Genomic DNA, 15,884 nt, shown 5'->3' on the forward strand with positions numbered 1-15,884 from the left:
AATCAGTCATCTACTAGTGATGGAACGACGACAACACCTTACACAGGGAAAATGCCGTACAATCAATCGTCTACTAGTGAAGGACCGACGACAACATCCGAGACGCCCACCGGTAAATAATACTATATTCAACGCAGCCAGGAATTAGTATGATTTACCTCGTAATAGACATGTAGACAGAGCTGCGATGATTTTGCGTTCTTTTCAAACACATGCTACCGTTTACATGTGTTTATATGCACGTACATTTTATCATAAAGTCGCCAGTGTCAACATTTAAATGTTCTTAAGAAATGAAAGTCACTTTTGATACTTTCTATGTAACAGAATTTTGCAGCATCTGAGTCAAGGTAAAAAGCCATTTGGCACAACAATGAACATTTTCAAAGCGCTATATATCTGTATTTGAGTTAACGATAATTGAAAATCGGATTATGCATACGATTATTTGGACAGGTGAATATGCCCGAGTTTGATACTCGTCTCATTTGATAACATAACGTCTCTTTGAAATGGAGACTGACATAAATGGAGTAGGTTCTGAAGCCAGTGCCTCTTCATTTACTTCTTTTTTAAAGATTTACAATACAACATATACAACAATGTGCCCAGCCTTTCAAACGTTAAAACTGTATGTTAGTTTCACGTTATTTGTCACCAACATTATTACTTTTCTCAGAGAGACTTAGCGCAAAGATAATTTCATTATAGCATCCTTTTGTCTGCTGACCGTGAAATATATGTGACACATAATGATTGTTGATACCACTCATTATTCATGTAATCACTGCACCTTGAAGACAATTTACACCTAACACCATCTCGGAGAGGTTGGGTTTTGTTTTCTATACTGTCATTTTACAGATGACACTGATCCTGTCACACCCTGGGTTGTGGCGTTTGTGGTGATTCTGACCATTGCTATCATCATGGCAGGTGCAATATTCGTCAAAAGGTAATAACAATATGTCAATAGAACAACAAATGAGCTTTGGGCGAATGAGTTGGGAAACAGTGTGTATTCCGGTTATTAGGGGTATCAGGGTGATATAAGAATGACAGTGAGTGAGTTTAAGTTTTCGCTTCACAGCAATATTCCAGCTATATGGCGGCGAGTAATATAGGATGAAGGTTCAAGGTTATGGAATGTCTGAGATGTTTATCACTTGGGTGAAACCCACGAACTGGGATCATGCTGCTGAGAAACAATGGGGCCTAATCGCAATTATGTTATATATTTGTAGCTCAAATTTCGTATGTAGGATGTTTTTTTTCAAATCTTCGACCATTTACAATGCTGATTTGAATGCTAAATCTACGGTTTGCATATATTTTCAGATATGGATATTTCATCATTATTCGTGGATAAGCGACAATATGAATAGGTCTTAGATTTTCTTTAAAAGTGAATATTCAGTTCAAAGAAGATTATATTTTAGTAGCAGCAATGTTAAACTGTAACATACTGTAGGTAATTTCGTTTAGGTTTTCTTATATCGTATCTTAGAAACATGTGTCATTATGATTCATGAATATTTGCATAAAGGTAACAAACCTCAAACTGCCTTTGGGAATGAACACTGTCAAATTTCAATGACAATATATATATGTGAAGGACGAGTGTGTGGTACGGTACGTTGCCGGAACGCTGCCACGCTTTAACGCAGGAGAGCCCGTTTATTGAGTTTGGAAATTGATTTCAGACATTTAGACTATAGGATTGCGTGAGAGTAGCATGACTTTAAGAATTGATTTTATATTCAATTTGTTAACTGTGTGTTTTTATGTAAATATATGTGAAACGCAGCGTGCTATGTTGTCTATGACATTATATTCAGAGACACCATCGCCTGGGTTCGTGTGAAGCTCATAACCCTAAAGGATGCTATAACCAGGACAGGTAATGATACTATTATTGACACTACATTAAAATATTGCATTCAAGCGTTCACTACAATAAGTACATACATGCCCCCCCCCTCTGACATCAAACCATAATCTAGATAATTTAGTCAGTTCTTTCGTTCACTAAGTTTCATTTATCTCGTGCAGTTGGTTGAATTTTGTCCTGGAATCCACTTATAAAAGATTACATAGATCAGTACCACCATTTTACTACTTGTCATTCAGCGCATTATGGAACTAAGCGCATGATCTGTTTCTTGTACACTTTGAAATGATTGCCTTTACTGGGCACATCTTACCAGGAATAAACTGAAGCAAGGTTTTGTTTAGAATTTGTCTCGGTGATTTTAGTCACAGTAGCAGTCTTTACATAGCATGATACCCGTGAAGGTGTGGGGTAGAATAGGCCTTCAGCAACCCATGCTTGCCCTAACATTCGACTATCCTTTGCGACTAACGGGATCGGGTGGCCAGGTTTGCTGAATTGGTTGACATATGTCATCGGTTCCCAGTTGCGTAGGTCGATGCTCATACTGTTGGTCACTGGATTGCCTGGTATGGACTCGATTATTTACAGACCGACGCCATATAGCAGGAATATTGCTGAGTGCGGCGTAAAACTAAACTCACTCACAGCATGATTCCATAGCACCCCGCCTCAGCAGAACACCGTCGTCAAATGTATTGTTCTTAAATGCACATTAACAGCATATGCGTTCCTCACTATATGCACCCCTGAAGATGCCTTTAGAATTGATCTTCAGTGACCCATGCTTGTCATAAGAGGCGACTATCATGATCGGGAGGTCAGGCTGGCTACCCTGGATGACACGTCATCGTATCCCACTTGCATAGATCAATGCCGTTGACCACTGGAATGCTGAGTACAGCATTAAACGAGTAACCAACTAACAAATCAACCTCGCTATGTGCTGTGAATGTTATGTCTAGTGAGGCACACACATAGAATGCTAGGTCTAGTTAGGCACACACATAGAATGCGTCCTAATTTGATTTTCTACCCTAATTTAGGTGGTTCCAATCACTATTTATCGCCCTGAATGTTAGAGTTACCTTTGGGGTATTTTCCAAACATTGATTGAGGTAGGTTTTGCTCTGGTATGACATTCTTGTTATATAGTAACAAATGATGTGCAACGTCCTGGGCAATGTGTGAGGGCAAACAGTGATGCTACGTATGAGACAACCCACGATGCTGCAGAGAATGGTGAAGCCCAACAAGTACCCGAACCCACTCTCTGTACTTCAGTAACACTAGCTGCTTTGGCTGAACACGTAGCGCACGTCAGACAGGCAGGGACTGGGTTTCAAAGGGAATATGAGGTAAAACACACAATGGGATGATGTAAAAGTACATTCTCTTTTTAAAAAAAACACAGAACAGACGACAAACGATTTGAAAGCATATAGGAGGTAACGTTCTTCGTGGTATGGCGTCAACACTGTACCTACAAATACATGTGGTTCATTTCTGCAACAAAATTGAAGACAGAAATAGTTGTTATCATAAAAATAGTCTAAATGAATTTTCCTTTTGCAAGTGTATGTCTAGACATATATATGCTATATAGTGTATGCTATAAATGCATGAACCTACGTGTATGAATGTAATAACTGAATCTGAATAGACTTAATAAATGATTGTCAACTATATTTTCAGAGTTTACCTGAGGGGTTCACAAACACGTATGGCGTATCAAGAGATTTCATGAACAAGGGGAAAAACAGATACATGTCATACTATCCTTGTATGTTGCCCGTTCATTTGGTATTGGCTAACAAAAACTACGCGTACGATTCCACTCGTCCAAGCCGCCTTGATGTTGCTGTAATTCAGTTCAAAAGTGCACTGAATCAAACCTACCCGCTCACGCAAAAGCCCATGAAACAATCATGAAAGCGAACAGATCTATCGATCTATCCATCTAATCTATCTATCTGTCTACTATGTATCTATAAACACCGATATGCTCCTAGCATTTTGACCTTTAAAATATAGTATTTGAAAAGTAAACAGTGCATGGGTTCTCCATGTAATTGAATCATTGTTTACACCGATGTTTATTGCATGTCATTTAACATAACGTCACCCCTCACATCACTCTCTTGCTACGTGTTTTCAATCAACCAATCAGATGACTACAACCGAGTGGCTCTCAGCATCCTGCCAGGAGACCCGTCCTCATCCTACATCAACGCAAGTTTCATCAACGTAAGTATGGCCCTGCCGTGTGGCGTGTGTAAGAGTGACAGACAGACACGTACACGTACACGTACACGTACACGTACACGTACACGTACACGTACACGTACACGTACACGTACACGTACACGTACACGTACAAACAGGCGATGTGGATCAGCGTTATATTAATTCTTTGCCTCTGGTTTCAGTGACACATTTTAAATCATTTTCGATGCTGCCTTGGTCTTTTACTTAGTGCAATCTGTTTTGGCGTAATCTGTCTGGCGCTCACGTTTTGCATGTGTATAAATTATAATGCATGTATAATGCAAATATGTAAATTTATTCTTTACGCAGGGATTTAAAACGGACAAGGCATACATAGCAGCGCAAGGTAGTAAAACCAGTTTCAAGCGTAGAAATCTAAAGACTATTTATGACTTACTTTATGAAATGTTGCTCAAAGGATAATCTGAACGATATTACATATCCCTTGTGTGCTCTTTATCTGAGATCATGAATAAAAACATAAAGCATAACTGTCCTGCATATACAGTGTAGAATAATATGTGCAGGTGATATGAAATGATTTTTAAAGTTTTTGAAAGAACTAATTCGTTGGCTAATTTTTGCTCTTTCTTTACTCCTATAGCCCCCAAAGAGAGTACAGTAAAAGACTTCTGGCGGATGGTTTGGGAGACCAAGTGTTGCAAGATCGTCATGCTTACACACTTGATGGAAAGAGGAAAGGTATATTATACTGAGACAGAATGACCATAGTAATTACTTCAAATTTCTAAAGTCTACTTTAACTAAATGCTGACCAGTGAAGATCCGGGTTAAAATTGAACTTCAGTAACCTGTGCTTCTCCAGGCAACTAACGGGATCGGGTGGTTAACGGGATCGGGTGGTTAACGGGATCGGGTGGTTAACGGGATCGGGTGGTTAACGGGATCGGATGGTTAAACGGGATAGGGTGGTTAAATGGGATCGGGTGGTTAAATGGGATCGGGTGGTTAACGGGATCGGGTGGTTAACGGGATCGGATGGTTAAACGGGATAGGGTGGTTAAACGGGATCGGGTGGTCAGATTTGCTGACTTTGTTGACTCATGTAATTGTATCCCAGTTACATAGGTTGATGCTCATGTCGTAATTACAGGATTGTCTGGTCCAGACTCAGTTGTTTACAGAACGCCGCCCCATAGCTGTAATGTTGCTGAGTGTGGTGTAAACCAAAATTCGCACACTCTACTAAGTGACTAAATGCTGCAGCAGCTTTTGGGAAGTTTAATCCCCCACCGAGTACACACTTACTTCAAACAACTGAAACAGTGTTACATGTCTCTTGTTCAAAGAGGGTTTTATGAAGATTTGAGCAGGTTTGACCACAAGGGACATTTATCCTTTGAAGCGACATTTTGTGTTTACTCTAGAACAAGTGCGAACAGTATTGGAGTGTGAAACGTCCTCTGGTATTGGGAGACCTAACTATCAGTGTAACCGGGAGGGATAATCGTTCTCATTACATCATCAGAGAGTTCGCTGTTAAAGACACACAGGTTTGTATACACAAATCGAAAATGTTTCTTTTCCACGCCCTTCATTAGTTTCACACAGCAGGAATTTTGATTATACACGCGTGCGTGGGTGCGAGCGCTCGTGCGTGTGTGTGTACTTCCATACATACATATTCATTCATAACGTTTTATATTGGAAGCAAAACCAGCTGGGTCCAGGCCAGATAAGTTGCCTACTGTTCACTGAAACAATATGAGTTATGAACACGCCGAGGCGCATAATTAACAGATCCGGGATTCGGATCCAGTGAGTAATTAAACGAAGAAGAATGAAAATCGTGACATTACAGCTTGTGCAATGCATATGGGAACAAAATGTATTGTCTATATAATTATCTCACATGTTTGTTCCAACAGACAGAAGAATGTAGGATCGTCACCCAGTTTCATTTCGTGGCATGGCCGGACCACTCAGTCCCAGAAGTAACAGCATTGTTAGGCTTCATACGGCATGTACGTCACGCCCCAACTTCTCAACATGGGCCTCTCCTTGTTCACTGCAGGTATACCATTAATCTAGGTCTGCGGTTTTCATATGTGTATATGGGTGTGAATCTGCGATTCTTTCTTAACATTAATGCCTATGAGAGGCAAACATACAGTGTAATATATTCATTTAGTTGATGAAAGAATAACAGAGTATGCGAAATGTACAATCTAACCAATAACAAAATGAATTTAGTCAGAGATGTGGAGTGTTTGACGGTTTGAACAGTATATGAATCGTCACTTACCAATAGAGTGAGTGGGTGAGTATGATTTAACGCCGCTATTAGCAATGTCCCCGCAATATCACCGCTGGGGATATCAGAAATGCTCTTGACACATTGTACCCATGTGGGGAATCGAACTCGAGCCTTTGGCGTAGCGAGCGAACGCTTTAATCACTAGACTACCCCATCGCCCCAATTACCCAATAGAGAAGCATTGTTTATGGATGAAACAAGCAGTCGACAATGTAAAGTTATCAGTGAAGGCAGAACAAATGAATTTCATATATATCCCACCTGGGGACGTGCAATTGTATTACTCCACAAATTTTATGGGGTCAGAGGGTAGGTCCAGTGCTGAAAGCATTGCTCATTGCGCGGTAGGCCCGTGTTCAATTTTCCCACATAATTGTTCACATTAAGCACCAGGTCGTATGAATGGAGTCATGATGAGACCATATGCACAAGTGTTAGACTTATTCTGATATCTTTGGGTTTAGCGCTGGTATCGGGAGAACTGGAACTTACATTACCCTGGACTACCATCTGGACAAAATTGAGACTGATGATGAAGTAAACATCTTTGACTTTGTCTGCAAACTGAGAGAACAAAGGAAAGGAATGATACAAACAAAGGTATGTGTATATTCGTATTTTGATTACCTCAGGATCCGCTGTATTTCTGGAGTATATAAACCAGCTATCTGTAGTGTAAGTCAATTTAATCTCCCACAGGATACATTGGTACTGTATAAATCGAAACATACTGATACAACCCGAACTATTTAGGTGTTTTAATTAACGAGCGTTTAGTTCCTCAAGACCTACTCTAGTAAACGGTTTTCATTCATTTTGTAGGAACAATATGAATGTGTGTATTCTTCTCTCGTGGAAGCAGTCACAATGGGAGACCAAGCCCTGACTTGCCAGCAGTTTCTTGAAAGACGGAAGACAACCAAAACATTCAATTTTGGTAGTTGTTCAGTTGTTGAACTGCTTCAGGTAGTTGGAGTTGTATTTAGCTGTAACTCAAATATCAACAAATGTGTGTTCCTTTCTCAACATTAGATAGTTTTGACTTTGTAGAAATTGATTAGTAGTTACAAATGCATCTATCTTAACTCGCACATCCTTCTTTTGATAGAATCAGCCAATCAATGGACCCTGTTCATAAGCGAGTAACATTTTCTATGTTACACGCTGGAAATGCCGAACTGTGGGCAATTCATTTGGTACTCAGTTTTAATAGTGTTTGGGCTGTTGCCTAACTCTGGTGCTCCTAATCATGATCCAATACCCGTGCGTCAAACAGTTCAAAATTAGCATTGAGATGTTCGGTAGGATAACTACGTTGTTCACTGGTCTCACGGGGCCCATGGGTTGATGTGCCTTGACCAGTGAACAACTTGAAATGTACGCTGTACCATAATCAGTACATCCCCTATAGCAGAAAATTCATCTTTGTCGTTGACAGACAGGGCTATTATGTAGATGGCTTGTCGGTACACTTTAGGGGGCTGTGTATGTAAGGTACAATATAATGTTTTGTTTCATGTATCGGGTGTACTTTGAGCTGAAGCAAAAGGTTCAGCATTAAGGCGAGATCATTCTGAACCCATAAATCGTTACGTTTACTCACTTCAGATGATGAAGACAAAGAGAGACAACCATGATCCTGATGGTACGTATGAATGTATGCACGAATGTTTTATTTGTTAATAGACACAAACTTGTTACATGGTGGGGCAACCTGAAATATTTCGGTTACCTGCATCGGCGATACCAATTGCTTTTAGTCTTATGTCAGTGTGTCCTCTATTGCATCAATGCATCCTTTATTGCAGATGAAATACCAGGGAGGCTGGTGATAAACGGACAGCTGGACCATTTTGCCTTTATATTGCAAGTGAGGAATGAATAACATCGTACTTTTAGATATAAATAAGAATGGGTCAAATTTATCTAGGAATGTGTATAGGTGTTTGTACTGTACCAATGGGTAAAACGATTCTCCTCTTTATCTGAAGGCATGTATTTGGGTGTTTGTACTATAACAGTGGGTAAAAATAGCTTCTTATTTATCTGAAGGCATGTCAATAAGTGTTTGTATTGTAACAGTGGGATTGACCCTACTCCTTATCTCAAGGCATGTATAGAGGTGTTTGTACTATAACAGTGGGTCAAACATAGCCACCCTCTTTATCCCATGTCATGTATATGGAGTTTTGTACTACAACGAGGAGTAGAAATGACTAGTATCCTCTTTATCTCGAGGCATGTGTATAGGTCTGTGCTTCAATAGAGGTTTCGTGATTGCTGTCTGCATGGCATCCATGTTACAATGTAGGTACACGTGACCCTCTCTCCAACAGTCTTATATAACTCGTTATGGCTACGTGGTGAGTCAGACCCCATCCAGCAGGAGCGTGGAAGGATTCTGGAGTCTGATCAAGGACATAAACTCCACTGTGGTAATTCTCTTCCCAGGGGCTTGCAAGGTAAAGATGTCCGCTCACGACTGACAATAGTGACTGATGTGGTAGGCTTGTAAATGTTGTTTCTTGTCGTTTGGTTCACTTGTGGCGAAAATTATCACTCTGGAGTACCAAAAAGGTACCAACATATGGAATATATGTGATCAAGATTAAGTTTTAATTTAGATCTTTGACAACGCCATGAAATGCAAATACAGAAAGCAGTACGATAGCAAATATTAACTGACATCTAATTTAGTTCGGGTATAACCTTCGTTCGTGTGAATATAACATGAAGCAAGCAGTCGAGACAATAACGGTTTGTTACATTTGTATCAGTAGAATGCATTGAGGTGACATACTATCTTATTTTAGATAAACAGGAATTTGTTTCCTCACACGTACATGCATGGTCATTGTGTGGCCTTTGAATCCTGTCTTCGGAGACTGAAAAATGAAACAAGCAGCATCAGATTAAAGAAGTCTACACAATTTAAGAATTTTCCAATCCTTTAAGAAAGCTGAAGGAAAAAGTGTAAAAAGTTCTCCTTGAAACTCTGATACACTTGACGCTGATAATGTATATAACACAAGTTATTGTGATTGCGTTGCACAATGTTTCACTCAGGACATGGGAGGAATGTGCCCTTCATCAACCGATCAGGTTCTTGAATATGGCTCTCTGTGTCTCAAATACGCCAAGGAAAGAAGTATAACAGACACATTAAACATGCTGAGCATTGGAATTAACGTCCGGGTAAAGTATATTTAATAAATACGTATACATTGTATAGACTTTCACAAAGAATGTAACTTGCCTCTGGAAGGAAATGAGTTTTACCATTCTCGTTGATTCTAATTCCTTATTCAACAGAAAAGGCAAAAACATGTTACATCTGTGGTTATGAGGCATTTTGATCTATAATGATTACAAATACTCTGCAGCTATTATTTATTAAATATTTATTGCAAGAGTCATCCACAATTGGCTTAATTCTGATAGTTTCACACGACCTTACTGACATTTATTGTGTTTTTTTTATAGAAAACTAAGCAGGTGGACTTCCCAGCTAAAGACGTACATGTGATATGCATGTCCGGGGTGGACAGCCTGTCTTTAACATCATTGCCAGATCTAGTGGACATCGTTGACTCTGCACAAGAAGGGAATAGCGAAACCCTTGTGACAGTTGTGTTCGGGTATGAATTTCAATTTAGCACCATCGGTCCCAGTACAGACCGCTCTTAATGTAACCTTATCCCTTCTTCAGAAAATGAAAAGTCCACACCAGATATATAAAATGTATCTTCGCTTTTCGTGAAAGAATGTCGCTGTCATGTTAATAGCACGTTACATCTGCCCCACGCATGTTTCGACAACCCTACTAATTCACGTCTCGTAAAGGTTAAGTATATAACGTCAACACCGTAGAATACCTGTTGAAAAATGGAAACTGTGAAATATGTCACTGAAGATTTCTAATGCCACAAGGTATGTGTGGAAAGCAATAGTAAAATCCGTTCCACCCTACTATTAACTCACATAAATCATATATACATTGAAACGGACATAAACATGTCACCGACTTTGGTTTGCACTTGGGGAAAGAACACATGGTCGGAGAGTTAAAACTATTTTTTTCAAAACGTTTAAAAAATTTGTTTAAAAAATTGTCCCCTGCCTTTATTCTAAACAAACGATAACTTGTGAATGGTGAATAAAGAATGCACGCATGGTGTGGTTTTACAGGGAAGGAGACAGAAAATATGCGGTAATGATGTGTGTCATCAGGAACATCTTTCAAGGAATGATTCACGACAATAAAGTAGATATCTTCAACAACATCAACCATGTGACTCATATCTTGCACGATGAAGACCTAACAGAGGTGAGAGTCAGTGAGTGAGTTTAGTTTAACGCCGCATTTGCAATATTTAAGCAATATCACGGCAGGAGATACCAGAAATGGGCTTCACACAGTGTACCCATGTATGGAATCGAACCCGAGTTTTCGGCGTGGCCAGCGAACGTTTTAACCACAAGGCTACCCCACAAAGGTAAGACATCACAGTCTTTATAAATGGATATAGCTGTAACTGAGTGCATGGTTGAGTGAATGATGAGGTTTTAGTGATTCAGTAATGCTACATATTTTAATAACTCACAACTTAAACATGGGACGAACAATTCCCGTCTCAGAGACAATATTTTGAACCAGTTTAGGCGGGTTCAGATTTGCGTGTGTTTTGTTTAACGCTGCTCTAACATTCCAGTTATATGGTGGCGGTGTGTCAATTATCGATTCTGGACCAGATAATCTAGTGACCAATACCATGAACATCAGTTAGGATACTATGGCATGTTCCACCCTCGTCAGCGAGTCAGACCGTCTTTTGCGACAAGCGTGGGCTGCTGAGGAGCAATTCTAACCTGGATCTTCACGGGTCAGTCAAAGGTAGTAGAAGGTGACTCGACGCAAACAATTCATTTATTGTAAAATATCAGGGCTTCTGTCTTTGAAAACCCATGGTATCAGAGGTGTGTGTATTTCCCTCCTTCCTAGGTTGACGTGGCAGCGCTGTACGACATCGTCGATATGAAGCTAGACTCTTCAGACACCTACGTGAACATTAGGAACACAGTCAGCCTAGCGGCCAGCAACATACCCAGCCACACACAGAAGACGTTTATGTAAACATTTGAGAACATTTGTGCGTGATATTTTGCCTGTTCGTCGTTGCATGTGATTGTCTTTGAACACTTGACATCAAGCCCCAGACCATGATTATTTGTTTTCAAAAAGTATAATTTCTTTTGGAAAAAAGTGACAGATTCTGTAACACATACTTTATTATGGGTTTGGGGTTTTGAAAAAAAATGATACTGTCATGGAATCAACTTCACCAGCCCCAGCTCAAAAATATATGACACGTTTGTGATCATTTACAGTAGACATCTATGTTTTTCACATTCTCTATGCAAAAGAGAGAGCCAGCATCTATGAATTCGAATTCATACAGGATCACTGCATGTAATCAAGCAATCCCATGTGGATAGGAATACATTACAGCTTTATGGCGCACTGCTCCATAATTTGAATTCACGCTGGATGTCTCAAGCATATCACCTTTTATTAGCTATATCCCCTGAACAGTCAGGGGCCATGTCAGGGGTAACAGCACATGTGACGACAAGGTCAAGGTCACAGCGAAAGCCTCCGTTATTTACGTATAAAATGTCTTTCGGTCACATATATAAGTAAGGAATATATGTACTTGCAACATATGCTGTATTTCTATATTGACACACTTGCATTACCTTGATACTGAATTGTAAACGTCTGTTACTTCGTCAAAGGTCCTAGGCCTTCTGCAGTGATTTGTCCTTTGTATGGAATTGCAAATTACCTTTGTCACATATATGGTTAATGTCATGGTGATTTTGCTGCAAGAATGTTTTATACAAATCACACGTTTCCCTAACTGAACTTGATGCTACGAAGCACACATAGCATACCATCTTAAAAATCCTCTTTGAGTGGCATATTTAGAAGATGGAAGTCAGATAGAACAAGTATATATGGATGACAACTTCTTTAATTCTAGAGCACGACATTTCGATACAGACTCTTGTATCGTTGAAAGTATGAAATACACAACATTTAGCACATTAGCAAGTGATGATAATTAATAAAGGGATAACGAAAGATTATCATAATAAAAGCAGGGGCCAGTAGCAGCTAGGCTTACAAACTCATGGGAATTGCGAATTGTATGTTTATGTGGTTATTATGTCTCACTAGACATGGCAGTGTAACGAGAACTTTATCTACAGAATATGGTGGATCATCATTGAATATTGTCCCACTACTTACGAGGTTCAAAAAGGTTGAGTGTAGAAAAGGTATACGTCTAAGTGCAATGTAAGCATTATTTAAGGAAACAGTCTTTTAAGTATGCCTGCGAATTTCTAGTATCACTTTGGGATAAGAAAGATTTACTAGATATATATGCATACCGTTGTTTTAGTCAGGTTAGATAGTTGGCTTTCTAGTACACGAGTTTATGACGGGCGCCGCCTCTGGACAGGTTGGATCATGCTTCCTGAACACCCGGTGGTACAGTCACTGTTTGATAGTGCTTTATGCTTATCAAAATGCTCTAACTACAAAGGACTTTTGATGTTTTAATCATAATCATAGAAGGTGATAGTAACTTTTGTCATAGATTACAATAAAAATATATTAACTATATTTCTGTGTGTTGTGTTCTGCATCGTCATTAATGAAGAATAAATGGGTTTTTTCCTATTTTGCCCTTAAAATTGTTTCGCAATGCTGTCATTCAGTATTCTTAATGTCCTAGTGAAGTCACAAATTTAAACTTGAAATAACTCATCTAACTCACCTGCACGTTGTACAGATACCAAACTGGGACGAGTCCGTGATCACAGACTGTTTCTCGCCATAAAACTCGCAGACGGGTCTTCTTTCAAGTCAGCGTGACTGAAAGACGTATATAATATCCTAAAATCTTCCTCACTTAGTTATTGAGGTTTTAACAGAAATTAAGTTGACTGATAAATTTTGATATGTATTATAAGTAGAATATAGATTTTAATTTGTGAGAATGAAACAATGACTTTGAATGTTGGAGGCATTACCTTCAGTGTGGATTATTGTCCTTTTTGAGAAGATATGTAAGTATCGTTTCTTTCAAAGGAGTTTTTCACACCACGTGTTTTTAATCGTAGAATATGTGTTAATCCCCATGTTAATCCCCATGTTAATCCCCTTGTTAATCCCCATGCTCCTTGGCATGGTGATCTGCTTAAAGTTATTTACTGGCGATCTATGGTAACCTTTCCAGATTGTATTGTCTTTTATAGTTAAGATATTTTAGATTTTTCGTACTGTTACATCTGTGATATTCTACAGCATTCAGCCATGTGGATTCGGAAAATCCCGTGACGTAATTTAAATCTGGTGTTAAGTCACCCCGTATTTTCGACGCACTGCAAAACTATGTCGTCTTACGCCATGTAATTTTGACAGTGGTTGGTACGTGACGTGCGCCTCACGTTGACAAAGTTGTGACGTCACTTGTCGTCTGCTTCGTCGAAATCGTGATGATAAACAATATGGGTCGGACATCGAAGGAATTGTCATCGACTGTAAAAGAAAAGATTGTCACATTGTTTGAAGCAGGGATAAAAAGATCTGAAATTGTCAGGATAGTTGCAGTGCCTTTAAGTACCGTTTACAGTTGTTAGACAGATATTTGACACGAGGAAATACAAAAAAATCGCCGAAGAAGTGGAAGGCCAGTTTTGTTCAAGGCTCGAGATGAACGACGACTTTCGTCATGTGTAAAAAAGAATCGTAGGAGCTCCTTAAACGAAATTACCAATATTTTCAATGACAGCAGGGACCGAAGTTTTTCCAAGCGAACTGTTGAGAGAAAACAACATTCGGGAGGATTTCATAAACGCTCGGTGAGAAAAGAATTAGAATTCGTGAGGTGAATCGTAGAAATCGAGTGGTGTGGCGCAGAGGAAAGAGAATGAAAAATGTTGCTGATTACTGGAGTCGTGTTGCCTTAATTTCCTCATTTACAAGAAGTAAGATCATACCATTTCTAAAGAAATCAGCGTATCAGGTCAAATCACACTTGATTCCAGCGGGAAAATGCTTTTGAAGGATTCGAGTTAATGAAAAAGCATTAAATTCCCAATAAGCATCGATATCACCTCTAATACCCAGGAATTAATATCAGATGTTACCAGAGGTGTTATAACAATTTGAGAATAATGTTCAAATCAGGAGAGGCAGTTTAAGAAGAATTTTCAAATCTGGAGTCACCTTCTTACTGCCGGCATTCAAAGGCTTGAAACGACGTCTGCACATTTAAATCATACGGATCTGTCCCTCGGAAACACAAACATCACATCTTTCTATTAACACTTTTCGACTATCTTAATGAATTTCCTTTCAAAGGGGCACTATCATATTCCGCACCAAATATTTCATTACATTGTTTAGCCTAGGTGGGCATCATCTACTCTCTCGAACGTGACGAGCACATGGACTGAGCAGCTGTCTACATTGGCAGAATTTCTTCATACTATACAATAACACGAAAGAAACGGTGGACGCTCATATAACAGATCTAATTAGGGGACACCAAACGGATTCCATGCCTTGAGTGAAATGCTCAACGTTATAATGATTTGACAAATGTATCAGTTAATGTGAAAACATAATGAAATATTAACCAAGAGACTGAGCGATAACACGCTAATTAATTATTATATTATTTTCTTGCACGGCAGGTTTTCAAAAGGCAGTATTTTATGTATTTTGAGTTAGTATGTAGATTTACAAACGTATGCAGGTCTTGAGCTGCACCCTTAATTGATGAACATATTTCAGCAGACTATAAACAGACTATAATGCCACCGTCCTAATCTCTTAATGCACTCTACTTAGAATGTGTCGGAGCTAATGGAGGACAGAATAAAGCAAGTCGACTTCGCAATGTTGAATATATGGAGAAAGAAGTGGTCAAATATTGGGATACTCTGTGATCAGATTTCCGAAAAACTTTGACCCGCATTGTTCTTTGGCGCATTCAGCCCTGTATTACAGGGCAAGAAGGTTTCACAAAATACTAAAAAGTCCATTAGACTGTGACAGAATAATATCTCAGCATATTCATTTCAGTAAACCTTCTGTAGTAAACTAATAAGCAAAAGAAGCGATACCAAGTCGAAATTCATGACAAGAGAAATTACCGTTGTGAAAAGGGAATTTTTGTAACAGGTGAATGGGCGACATACATTGGAGTAGCAACAATAACAATTGTGTCACGTTATTAATGAAGGATCACAGATGTAAACAAAACAGCACTCGTGGTCAGAATCTGGTATGTTAACCGTAGGCATCAATGCAAGTCCTGAACGCACTATGTGAAGCCGTCAGAAGCCGTATAACTTGAGCAGGGATCCTTC

Source organism: Haliotis asinina, chromosome 7 (genome assembly GCF_037392515.1).
Source record: "Haliotis asinina isolate JCU_RB_2024 chromosome 7, JCU_Hal_asi_v2, whole genome shotgun sequence".
NCBI classification, from domain to species: Eukaryota; Metazoa; Mollusca; class Gastropoda; order Lepetellida; family Haliotidae; genus Haliotis; species Haliotis asinina.